This window comes from Theropithecus gelada, chromosome 2 (assembly GCF_003255815.1).
Source record: "Theropithecus gelada isolate Dixy chromosome 2, Tgel_1.0, whole genome shotgun sequence".
NCBI classification, from domain to species: Eukaryota; Metazoa; Chordata; class Mammalia; order Primates; family Cercopithecidae; genus Theropithecus; species Theropithecus gelada.
The window spans coordinates 14,965,309-14,978,294 of NC_037669.1; positions in this window are offsets into that span (position 1 = coordinate 14,965,309).

The window sequence follows — 12,986 nt, forward strand, 5'->3', positions numbered from 1 at the left end:
CAATCAGCTGGTAAAAACAAGTTAATTGATTGCATATTTTATTGAAACTAAAATTCAGTTAAAAATAAAGTTTTTTAGACCTTTCTTTTTTCAAGTGCTATACATAAATATCATAGCCATTGGTACTGTGAAACAGTTTTTATGTTTTTTATTTGACCTAAGTGTTTTCGTCTTTCTGAAATTGTTCTCCAAGTCAATTAGTTGCGTTTGCCTCTGTACATAATTGCAAATTTGAAAACAATATAAATATTATGAAATGTTAAAAACTATAGAGAACTTTAGTGGTTAATAATAGGGGATTGGCTGAATACAACTTTTGGTTATAAAATAATATGCATATTATACTTTTTAAAAAGATCAGTATCAAATACACAGAGAGAATATTAAATTAAAATGGAATAGGATACTAAAAGAGAAATTGTTGTCTTTGTGTTGACAGGTGATTCTTTGGACATTTTGCTAGCTTGTCTGATTTATTTATATTTTCTATGATAAATTAAAATTTTGCTTTTAAAAATTACAAATAATTAAGAATAACCTGAAGTAAAAGAAGGAATTTGAATTTTTTGAAGGTTTTCAACATCATTTTTAGGCACTTATTTGTGATCTTACAGTCAATGTTTTTGTAGTTTTAAAAATATTCAAAAGGGAAATGTCCAATTTGTTGTTTATTTTGTAAACATTTTTCATATTGCAGTAACTACTGTATAACTTACCATCATTTATAGCCAGTTTTTCACTGTCAAATAATTAGTTGTTCTCACATTTCTCTGAAAAATACTACAGAGTAAGAATGATTGTTAGAGAATAAATTAAAAGTATGAAGGAATTTCTACTAAAGTCAAGAAGAAGCCAAGGATGACCTCTCTTATCATTTCTTCTCAACATCATGCTGAAAGTCTTAGTTAATGCAGTAAAACAAGAAAAGAAAAGGAAAGAAAAGAAAAGCTATTCAGATTGAAATGAAAAAATTGAAATGATTCTTGTTTACAGATGACATGATTGTCCATGTAGAGAATAGGTACAAGACACAAACTGGATTGTATTAATTTTAAGAGTGAACAAATGAATAAATGAAAGCTTGTTGAACAGTTTACTGCCCAAGATTAGTCTGAGGTTCTTGTAAAAATATAACTGTGGGCTGGGCGTGGTGGCTCATGCCTGTAATCTCAGCACTTTGGGAGCCTGAGGCAGGTGGATCACTTGAGGTCAGGATTTTGAGACCAGCCTGGCTAACATGGTGAAACCCCATCTCTATTAAAAAATACAAAAATTAGCAGGGCATAGTGGCAGGTAACTGTAATACCAGCTACTGGGGAGGCTGAGGGAGGAGAATCACTTGAACCTGGGAGGTGGAGGTTGAAGTGAGCCGAGATCACGCCACTGCACTTTAGCCTGGGCGACAGAGAGATTCTGTCTTAAAAAAAAAAAAAAAAAAAAAACACATATATATACACACACACATTTTTTGAGACAGATATATATATATATATATATAAAACACATATATATATATAACATAAACTGTGTGTGTGTGTATATGTGTGTGTGTATATATATATGGTTGTGGAAACTAAGCTTAGGTCCAAAATCCTCTTCCAGGTACAATTGTTTTTATTTATATTTTATTTGCAAAAGTAAATTATCCTATTTACTCTTTGTGTAGAGAAAATCTGCTCTCTGTTGGAAAGCTGTTTATTCCTCACTTCTCAAGAGACATTTTAAAAAGCATTTGCTGGTACTGGAGCTTTACTGGTATAGGTGGGTGACAGAAGAGTTTAAACTTCCCAACAATATATGGTACAATTTTTCCTATTTACAAGTAAAATACCTCCATATACTTCTAGTATTATCTGCAATCAAGCATTTAAATAATGAAAGTAATCCTACAACAAACGGCAAATCAAAATGAAATAAAACACATTAAATATTTAATCCTCCAAAAATTACACAGAAGCACAATGTTAACATATATACTTAATGACTGAGAAGTTGGCATTTGTAATGTAAACTGTGCTACAGTTCAACCTTAAATTATTTGCTGAATTTTATTCCTTTTCTTGCTCTTTAAAAATATTGGCTTCCCTGAGTTTTTATTCTCTCTTTAGCATGCATGTCAACAGCAGAAACATATACTAACAGCTTGTAATCTCTCTCTCTCCAAATAAAGCTATAATTACCAAAAAGCATGTGCAATGTCACGGAAAGACCTTGGAACACTAAAACTGCCCATTTCCATATAGGTGTGATTCGCTAGGAAAATGAAAGAACTGTATCATTGTGTATGTTGTTCAGTGTCACTGTTCTAAACCAGTTCCAAAACTTTGCTTTTTCTCAAGCAGATCAGAACTAAAAAGGGTTTAAACCTTCTTCTGGGAAACTAAATGGACACTCTAATGTTATTCTTGTAATGACTGATAGATGAGGTGGCATCTGTCAACCACAAAACTTCCTAATGCTTTAGTGCAGTGTTTATTTAGCAGCTGAATGTAAGACACAGCTTGAAGCTCATAATGGCTGCCACAAGTTTCATTGAGTTGATATTGCCTTTGTCTTTGAAAGAGAGTTTTATCCAGGCTTGATCAGTAAGAGAAATAGCTTTGTCTTTCTACTGGACAGAATCAGAGCTGGCTCCCTGTGAAATGGACATATTACCCTCCTCATAGAGTGGTGCATCTCAGAAAGACATTCTCATCAAAAGGAAATTACAGTTTTTAATCAAGAACATCAAGGTTGAATATGTTATAGTTACAAGCAACAGTGAAAAAGAACAGGGCACATATACTGTATGCCAAAATTTACTTGGAAAAACTATTCAGTTTTTGAGTATTTGATAATTTTGGCTTTTGTGGTTCTTAAACTGAGGTTTTTATATGTGTTAATAGCTCAGTGTCTCCATTTTTTTCCCTTTTAAGACAAGATTGCACATTTGCTTTTCATAGAGGAGGATTATGTTGCCCATACTTAGTCTGAGCCAGCTTTGCACCTTCTAAAATATAATCACAACCATATTTTAACTTTTCTCCTTGAGAATTTTTGGTTCATGTATAAGAGAAACCAAAGTGTGTCCCAGCCTTTCTGTATTTTGTAGAGGAAGCTCTTCATTTTATATTATAAACTTCCTGCCTTTTGGATTAAAATGTTTGAAGCTTTCCTCTGCAAAAATTTGATTTTGATTACTTTAAAATCTTACCCTTAATCAGAGGAGACAAGGTTATGAAAAGAAAATATTGACAGAATAAGATACTAGGGGGTTGGGGCAATGCGTCCAGGCCCATGCTTGAAAGTAATAATGAGAATGTGGCTGGAGAGAGGACCAGATTGGACGAGATTCTAGTGTCTGCCTTAAAATAAAAACCTTTGGGCTTGTGTTCAGTTATTTCGTGAAATTTTCCCTATGAAAATTATTTCTTTTATTCATTTGCTAATGATAATCTTTAAATACATTTTAATACCCCATAGTTCTACTCTGCTAAAAAAGAACTCTCTCTACATAGTTTTACATCTTCTGAAATTCTTATTCATCTCTGCAGGGTGGGGGGGATGATTTATCCAGAAGCCTTAAGCTCCTGGTTTTATTTTATATTTTTACCTGTCAAGTGGGCTTTGAACATTTTGCTATGACCCAAAGGTTTATGAAAATGAACTGATTGTCCGTCTCTACCCCCCATGATGAGCCCAGTTCATCCAAAAGCACAGTCATTTTCATGGATGTTTGACTTTAACATAGAGTAAAATAAGTTTTAGCTCATTTTTTCCAACACTTATTTCCAAATCCCATCAAATCATTGCAATTTCTGACATTTAGCTGTGACTTATTCTTTTTCATTGCGACTGTCACTGCTCAAGTCTCACATGCTTCTATTTTTCAGCTGTCTTTCAGCTATCTCTGTTCTCTTGTTCTAAACATTATGCATATTCTTGCTAGACTAACCTTTAAATTTTATGTTCACTAATAACATACAATTTTTCAGTTAAAAATCTTTACTTTCTTCTGCATAGAACTCAGTTAAAAATCTTTAATTACTTTCCTTTGCACAGAAGTCAAACTCAAGACCCCCTGAGGGTCATACTAGAGTTATACCAGAAAGTATGAAAGCATGGGGAGAGATTACTAGAGGGAATTGGTTAGGAACAAATTTTTGGAAAAATGTTAATTTTCAAAAATTTGTAAAAATATAGTTTTTGAATATTTTTATATTTTTGAACATTTTAAGCATAACGTAGATGATATCACAAATTTGTGCTCTCATCTTAAATATTTATGTCCATTTAGTAGACACTAGATGTTACATTCCAGGTGAGTCATATTTATCATGTTATAGTGGTATATGTTCAAGTTTTAATCAGTATAAAAATCTGGCTGGACATTGTGGCTCATGCCTGTAATCCTAGCACTTTGGGAGGCTGAGCTGGGTAGATCACTTGAGACCAGCAGTGCGAGACCAGCCTGGCCAACATGGTGAAACCCCGTTTCTACTAAAAATATTTTAAAAATTAGCCAGACGTGGTGTTGGGTGCCTGTAACCCCAGCTACTCCTGAGGCTGAGGTAGGAGAACTGCTTCACCCGAGAGGTGGAAGTTGCAGTAAGCCGTGATCACTCCACTGCACTCCAGCCTGGGGGTCAGAGTAAGACTCCGGCTCAAAACAAAAAAAATAACAAAACAAAACAAGAAAAACGACAACAACAAAAAAAGAAAAAAATCATTTTTGGTGTTCTTGTCATTTTTATTGAAGAAATGTGTTCATGCTATAGATATTTGGCTACATTTTCAATAATTTAATTATTTGTAATACCTCAAGAAAATTTACCTAAAGCAAATTGATTTGAGATGACTTTCTAAGTTGCATACAAATGTTAAAGAATGCATACATAAGACCTGTTGGGATAGAATTCATTAGAAATAACTCACAAAGTTAGAACCAGTAGCAGGCTTAAAGGTCACTCATTTCCCACTGGGCTGTGAGGCTTTTAAACTGCATGATTAGGAAAGCATATCCTCTTCCTTGGCATGATCAGGGTCTGGGGTCAACTCTTATTCTTGAAACTGTATGACATAAGAAATTAGTGGCATATTTCAAAACAAAAATTCTCATGGTTGGAGATATATCAGTCTATCTTTGTAGTCAAATCATTGGACTGGGGTCCAGTCTTGGAAACTGACCAGAATTGATTAAATTAAGGACAAGGTTATGACAAGTTTCCATAGGTATTGCAATAGGCCAACTCCTTTTCTGAGGGGCCAGCCTGAGAAGAGAAGTTTTAGCTAAGAGATTGTGTCTTTTACCAGACATCAATTTGAGTTTTAAAGAAGCGTGGACCTGGAGGTGGAGCCAAGAGCTGAATAAAGGCAGCTCCTCTCTAGGGCTCCCACTGAGAAGGACAAAAACTGGGAGTGAATTCTGAATCTTCGATTTAGGTACCAAAGTTATCTTATTGGGACTGACTAGGTGATTGACATGACCCACCGAGAGTGAGCAAAAACAGGGTGGAGCAAGACCCCACCCTGGAGCTGCAGGCGACAAAGAGAACTACTTCCCACAGCCAAGGCAGAGGATGAAGGAATGTGCTTCCCCTCACTGAAAATCAGGCTTTTCCCACAGATCCTTGCAACCTGCGGGTTAGGAGCCCATGCTACCAGAGCCTTGGATCCCAAGCACAAAGCTGTGGAAAATCACAGTGGCTCTTCAGGTGGGCGGCTGCTTTCAGCAGGCACTGAGGCGCAGAAGTATTTGCATACTCCGGCTCTGGCAACTCCCTTGAGGCAGGAGATCTGATCTGTCCATCTTGTGGGGAGGGGACTGAAGTCTGGTAACTGAGCGGCCGTCCTCCCATGGAACTGAAAAAGCTAAAATCCACTGGCTTGGCATCACCACTGGCCAGCACAGCTGGCTACAAACTGTCTAAGAAGACTGAGTTCCTGGAGGGGAGGGACACCACCATCACTGTGGCTGTATTCCACTGTTTTCCCTTGCCACCAGGGCCAGCAAGATGGGGTAAGACTTGCATCCACTCTTCCTCACTGGGTGGGGCCTCCCTGTAGGAATTTCAGCATCCCCAGCCAAGGATTTATGGACAGAACACTGATAACCCTAAGAGGAGCCCCTAGGAGAAAGGGTAGCTACAGTATCCTGAATCAGTGATCTTACTCTTTTCTGTCTGCTGGCTCTGGAGAGTCAAGGCAGCCCAGACGATGAGGGGGATTCCCCCCCATTGCAGCATAATTGCCCTTCCAAAAGGCACACAGACTGCTTATTTAAGCTAATCTCTGATCCAGCTCCTCTTGACAGAGTGAGACCTCTCAACAGGAGTCTCCAGACACCTCATACAGGAGCATTCCGGCTGGCATAAGGCCAGTGCCCCACTGGGACAGAGCTCCCAGAAGAAGGAGCAGGCTGCCATCTTTGCTGGTCTGCAGCCTTCATTGGTTATATCTCCAGGGATGGGAGGGACCCTGGTGAATAGGGGCTAGAGTGGACACCAAGCAAACCTCAGCAGCCCTACAGAAAAGGGGCCTGACTGCTAAAAGAAAAGCAAACTAAATGCAACAACGTCAATGAAAATGACACCACAAAAATCCCATCCAAAAGTCAGCAGCCTCAAAGATCAAAGATACATAAACCCAAGAAGATGAGAAAGAACCAATGCACAAATGCTGAAAACTCATTTAAAAAGCCAGGGTGTCTTTTCTCCAAAAGATTGCAACATGTCTCTAGCAAGGGCACAGAACTGGGCTGAGGCTGCGATGGGTGAATTGACAGAAATAAATAGGCTTCAGAAGATGGGTAATGATGAACTTTGTCAAGCTAAAGGATTATGTTCTAATTCACTGCAAAGGAACTGAGAACCATGATAAAACATTACAGGAGCTGTTAACCAGAATAACCAGTTTAAAGAGGAACATAAGTGACCTGATAGAGCTGACACAACACAAAAACTGCATAATGCAAACACGAGTATCCATAGCTAAATAGACCACTACACTCCAGCCTGGGCGAAAGAGCGAGACTCTATCTCAAAATAAAAACAAACAAACAAACAAAAACTCAGAGTGGCAAGCTGTGTTTTTTAAAGAGTCAAAATCCATTGATGTATTGTATTAAGAGACCCATCTCACATACAAAGACACATGCAGACTTAAAATAAAAGGATACAAGAAAATTTACCAAGCAAATAGAAAACAGAAAAAAGCAGGGGTTGTAATCCTAGTTTCTGACAAAATAGACTTTAAACCAACAAAGATAAAAAAGGGCAAAGATGGGCATTACACATTGGTAAAGGGATTGACTCAACAAGAAGAGTGAACTACCCTAAATATATATGCACCCAATACAGGAGCACCCAAGTTCATAAAGCAAGTTCTTAGAGACCTACAAAGAGACACAATAATAGTGGGAGACTTTAGCACACCACTGTCTCAATATTAGACAGATAATTGAGACAGAAAATTAACAAAGATATTCAGGACTTGAGCTTGTCTTTGGATCAAGTGGACCTGATATTTATCTACAGATCTTTCCAACCCAAAACAGCAGAATATACATTCTTCTTAGTGCCACATAGCTCTTACTCTAAAATTGATCACATAATTGGAAGCAAAGCACTCCTCAGCAAATGCAAAAAACTGAAATCATAACAGTATTTCAGATCACAGTGCAATCAAATTAGAACTCAAGAGTGAGAAACTCAACTCACTCAAAACCACAGAACTATATGAAAATTGAACAACCTGCTCCTGAATGACCCCTGGGTAAACAATGAAATTAACACAGAAATCAAGAAGTTATTTGAAACCAATGAAAACGAAGAGAGAATGTACCAGAATCTGATGCAGCTTGATATGGTTTGGCTGTGTCCCCACAAAATCTCAACTTGAATTGTATCTTCCAGAAATCCCACGTGTTGGGGGAGGGATCCAGGGAGAGGTAATTGAATCATGGGGGCCCATTTTTCCCAGTGTTATTCTCATGATAGTGAATAACTCTCATGAGATCCGATGAGTTTAAAATGGGTTTCTACTTTTGCTTCTTCCTCATTTTCTCTTGTTGCTGAGATATAAGAAGTGTCTTTCACCCCCTCCATGATTCTGAGGCCTCCCAAGCCATGTGAAACTGAAAGTCCAATTAAATCTCTTTTTCTTCCCAGTCTTGGGTTTGTCTTTATCAGCAGTGTGAAAACAATCTAATACACAGCCAAAGCAATGTTAAGAGGGAAATTTATAGCACTAAATGCCCACATCAGAAAGCTAAAATGATCTCAGACACCCTAGCATCACGACAAAAATCACAAGAGAACCAAGAGCAAACTAACCCCAAAGCCAGCAGAAGACAAGAAATAACCGATTAGAGCAGAACTGAAGGAGATAGAGACAAAAAAACTTTTCAAAAAAATAAATGAATCCAGGAGCAGGTTTTTTGAAAAAAATTAATAAAATAGACCACTAGCTAGACAAATAAAGATGAAAAGAGAGAAGTATCAAATAGACACAATAAAAAATAACAAAGAGGATATTACCACTGACCCCACAGCAATACAAACAACTACCAGAGAATACTATCACCAGCTCTATGCGAATAGACTAGAAAATCTAGAAAAAACGTATACATTTCTGGACAGATACACCTTCTCAGGACTGAACCAGGAAGAAGTTGAATCCCTCAATAGACAAATAACAAGTTCCAAAATTGAGACAGTAAGAGCCTATCAACTGAAAAAACTCAGGACCAGATGGGTTTACAGCTGAATTCTACCAAAAATACAAAGAGGAGCTGATACCATTTCTTCTAAAACTATTCCAAATAATTGAAAAGGAGGTACTCCTCCCTAACTCATTCTATGAGGCCAGCATCATCCTGATACCAAAACCTAGCATAGATACAACAACATCAACAAAAAATCTTTAGGCCAATATCCCTGATGAACATTGATACAAAAATTCTCAATACAACACAAAAAAAGGCCTTTGATAAAATTCAACAATCCCTCATGTTAAAAACTCTCAATAAAATAGGTATTGAAGGAACATAACACAAAATAATAGAAGCCACTTAGTACAAACAAATAGCCAATATTATGTTAAATGGGCAAAAGTTGAAAGCATTCACCTGAAAAACGGCACAAGACATGGATGCCCTCTCTTACCATTCCTATTCAACATAGTATTGGAGGTTCTGGCTAGGGCAATCTGGCAAGAGAAAGAAATAAAGGGTAATCATATAGGAAGGGAGGAAGTCAAATTGTCTTTGTTTGCAGATGACATGATTGTATATTTAGAAAACCCGATCATCTCACCCCAAAAGCTCTTTGAGCTGATAAGTAACTTCGGCAAAGTCTGAGGATACAAAATCAATGTGAAGAAGTGACAAACATTCCTGTACACCAACAACAGGCAAGCAGAGGGCCAAATCGTGAATGAATGCCCATTCAAAATTGCTCATAGAAAATAAAATATCCCGGAATAGAACTAACAAGGCAAGTGAAGAACCTCTTCAAGGAGAACTACAAACTGCTGCTCAAGGAAACCAGAGAGGACCCAAACAAATTGAAAAGTATTCCACGTTCATAGATAGAAAAAATCAATATTGTAAAAACGGCCATACTGCCCAAACTAATTTATAGATTCAATCGTATTCCCATTAAACTACCATTGGTATTCTTCAAAGAATTAGGGAAAAAACTGTTTTAAAATTCATACAGAACCAAAAAAGAGCCAGTATAGCGAAGACAATTCTTTTATTATTATTATTATACTTTAGGTTCCAGGATACATGTGCACAACATGCAGATTTGCTACATAGATATACATGTGCCATGTTGGTTTGCTGCACCCATCAACTCATCATTTACATTAGGTATTTCTCCTAATGCTATCCCTCCCCCAGTCCCCATGTCCCGACAGGCCCCAGTGTGTGATGTTCCCCTCCTTGTGTCCATGTATTCTTCTTGTTGAACTCCCACCTATAAGGGAGAACATGCGGTGTTTGGTTTTCTGTCCTTGTGATAGTTTGCTTAGAATAATGGTTTCCAGCTTCATCCATGTCCCCGTGGAGGACATGAACTTATCTTTTGTTATGGCTGCATAGTATTCCATGGTGTTTATGTGCCACATTTTCTTAATCCAGTCTATCATTGATGGACATTTGGGTTGGTTCCAAGTCTTTGCCATTGTGAATAGTGCCACAATAAACATATGTGTGCCTGTGTCTTTATAGTAGCATGATTTATAATCCTTTTGGTATATACCCAGTAATGGGATTGCTGGGTCAAATGGTATTTCTAGTTCTAGATCCTTGACAAATCACCACACTGTCTTCCATAATGGTTGAACTAATTTACACTCCCACCAACAGTGTAAAAGCGTTCCTATTTCTCCAAAACTTCTCCAGTATCTGTTGTTTCCTGACTTTTTAATGATCGCCATTCTAATTGGTGTGAGATGATATCTCATTGTGGTTTTGATTTGAATTTCTCTGATGGCCAGTGATGATGAGCATTTTATCATATGTCAGTCAAGGCAATTCTAAGCAAACAGAACAGAGCTGTAGGCATCACACTACTAGACTTCAAACTATACTATAAGGCTACAGTAACTAAAACAGCGTAGTACTGGTACAAAAACAGACACATAGACCAATGGAGCAGAATAGAGAACTCAGAAATAAGATGACACATCTATAACCATCTGATCTTTCATAAACCAGACAAAAACAACAATGGGGAAAGGATTCCCTATTTAATAAATGGTGCTGGGAGAACTGACTTTCCATTTGCAGAAAATTTAAACTGGACCATTTCCTCACACTTTATACAAAAATTAAGTCAATATGGGTTAAAGATTTAAATGTAAAACCCAAAATAATGAAAACCCTAGAAGAAAATCTAGGCAATGTCATTCAGGGCATTGGTATGGGTAAAGATTTCATGATAAAATTGCCAAAAGCAATTTCAATAAAAGGTAAAAATGACAAATGGAATCTAATTAAACTAAAGACTTTATGCACAGCAAAAGAAACTATCATCAGAGTGAACAGGCACCCTACAAAATAGGAGAAAACTTTTGCAATCTATCCATCTGACAAAGGTCTAATATCCAGAATCTACAAGGAACTCAAACAAATGTACGAGAAAAAAAACAAACAACCCCATTAAAAAGTGGACAAAGGACATAAACAGGCATTTTTCAAAAGAAGACATTCATGCAGCCAACAAACATATGAAAACAACCTCAACAACACTGATCATTAGGGAAATGCAAATCAAAACGACAATGAAATACCATTTCATGCCAGTTAGAGTGATGATTATTAAAAATTTAAGAAACAACAGATGCTGGCTATGTTACAGAGAAATAGGAATGCTTTTACACTGTTGGTCTGAATGTAAATTAGTTCAACCATTGTGGAAGACAGTGTGGCAATTCCTCAAATATCTAGAACCAGAAATAGCATTTGACCCGGTCATCCCATTACTGGATATATAGCTACAGGAATACAAATAATTCTATTACAAAGATATATGGACATGTATGTTTACTACAACACTATTCACAATTGCAAACACATGGAATCAACCTAAATGCCTATCATTGATAGCCTGGATAAAGAAAATGTGGTACATATACCCGATGGAGTACTATGCAGCCATAAAAAGCAATGAGATTATGTCCCTTGCAGGGACATGGAGGAAGCTGGAAGTCATTATCCTCTGCAAACTAATGCAGGAACAGAAAACCAAACATTGAGTGTTCTCACTTATAAGTGGGACCTGAACAATAAGAACACATCAACACAGGGAGGGGCACAACAAACACTGGGGCCTATCAGAGGGTGCAGTGGTGGGAGGGAGAGTAGTAGGAAAAACAACTAATGCATGTTGGGCTTAACACCTAGGTGATGGGTTGATAAGTGCAGTAAACCATCATGGTGCACATTTAACTATGTAGCAAACCTGCACATCCTGCACGTGTACCCTAGAACTAAAAATAAAAATTAAAAAATAAAAGAAAATTTAAAAAGTCATACACCCTACTGTATTTTCAACACTTTTAAATTTAAAAAAATCAAATCTGTGTAACTTGCATCCACATCTTACACTTTGCATGAGTATAAATACAAAATGGACATTATATGTAAAATAAAGTTATAAAAATTCTTATAAAACACATATATTTTCTATAGATTTTGGGATGAAATATGTTTTTCTCATTTTGGCTTAAAATACTACACTGGTAAAATATATGATTGATAGTTTTTCTGAAAAAGAAGAAATAGGAAAAAAGGAAAAATAAAGAGAAGGAGGAAGAGGGGCATAGAAGGAGGAGGACAAAAAAGAAGAAGAAGGAGAGAAAAAGGAAGAAAGACAACATAAGTAAAGTCAAGGTAAAATAAAACTCTGGGGAAATATTAGAAATTTATATAAGAAAGAAAGACCAAACCCTATAATATAACAAAATAAATTCATAAAATGGCCAAAAGGGACAAACTATATGAATAGTTCACAGAAAAAGGGCTCTTAAACATATAGAAAAATAGGCAATATCACAATAAGAAAATACAAATAAAAACAACCATTTTTAAAATTATTTTGGCAAGGTTGTGTAGTAACACAAATTCTCAAACATTATTGGTGTGATTCTAAAATTTGTAAGCCCTGTAGAGAGATATTTGGCAATATCTACTCTAATTTATATTTCCAGCAACTTATTATATGTATCTACTTGAACAGACAAAAATAATATATGTATAATGCTAGTCTTCAAAACATTATAATAGCAAAAGATTGAAAACCCAGCAAGTGTTCATCAATACGGATTGCTTGAATGGATTTTAAGGATTACAGTGCAATCATTTAACTCTACAGAGTTGAATGGAAATAGGGTGTCTTTTCTCCAATTTATGCTTCTGTTTGCTTTGTTAAAGATCAGTTGGCTGTAAGTATTTGGCTTTATTTGTGGATTCTCTATTCTGTTCTACTGATCTACATGTG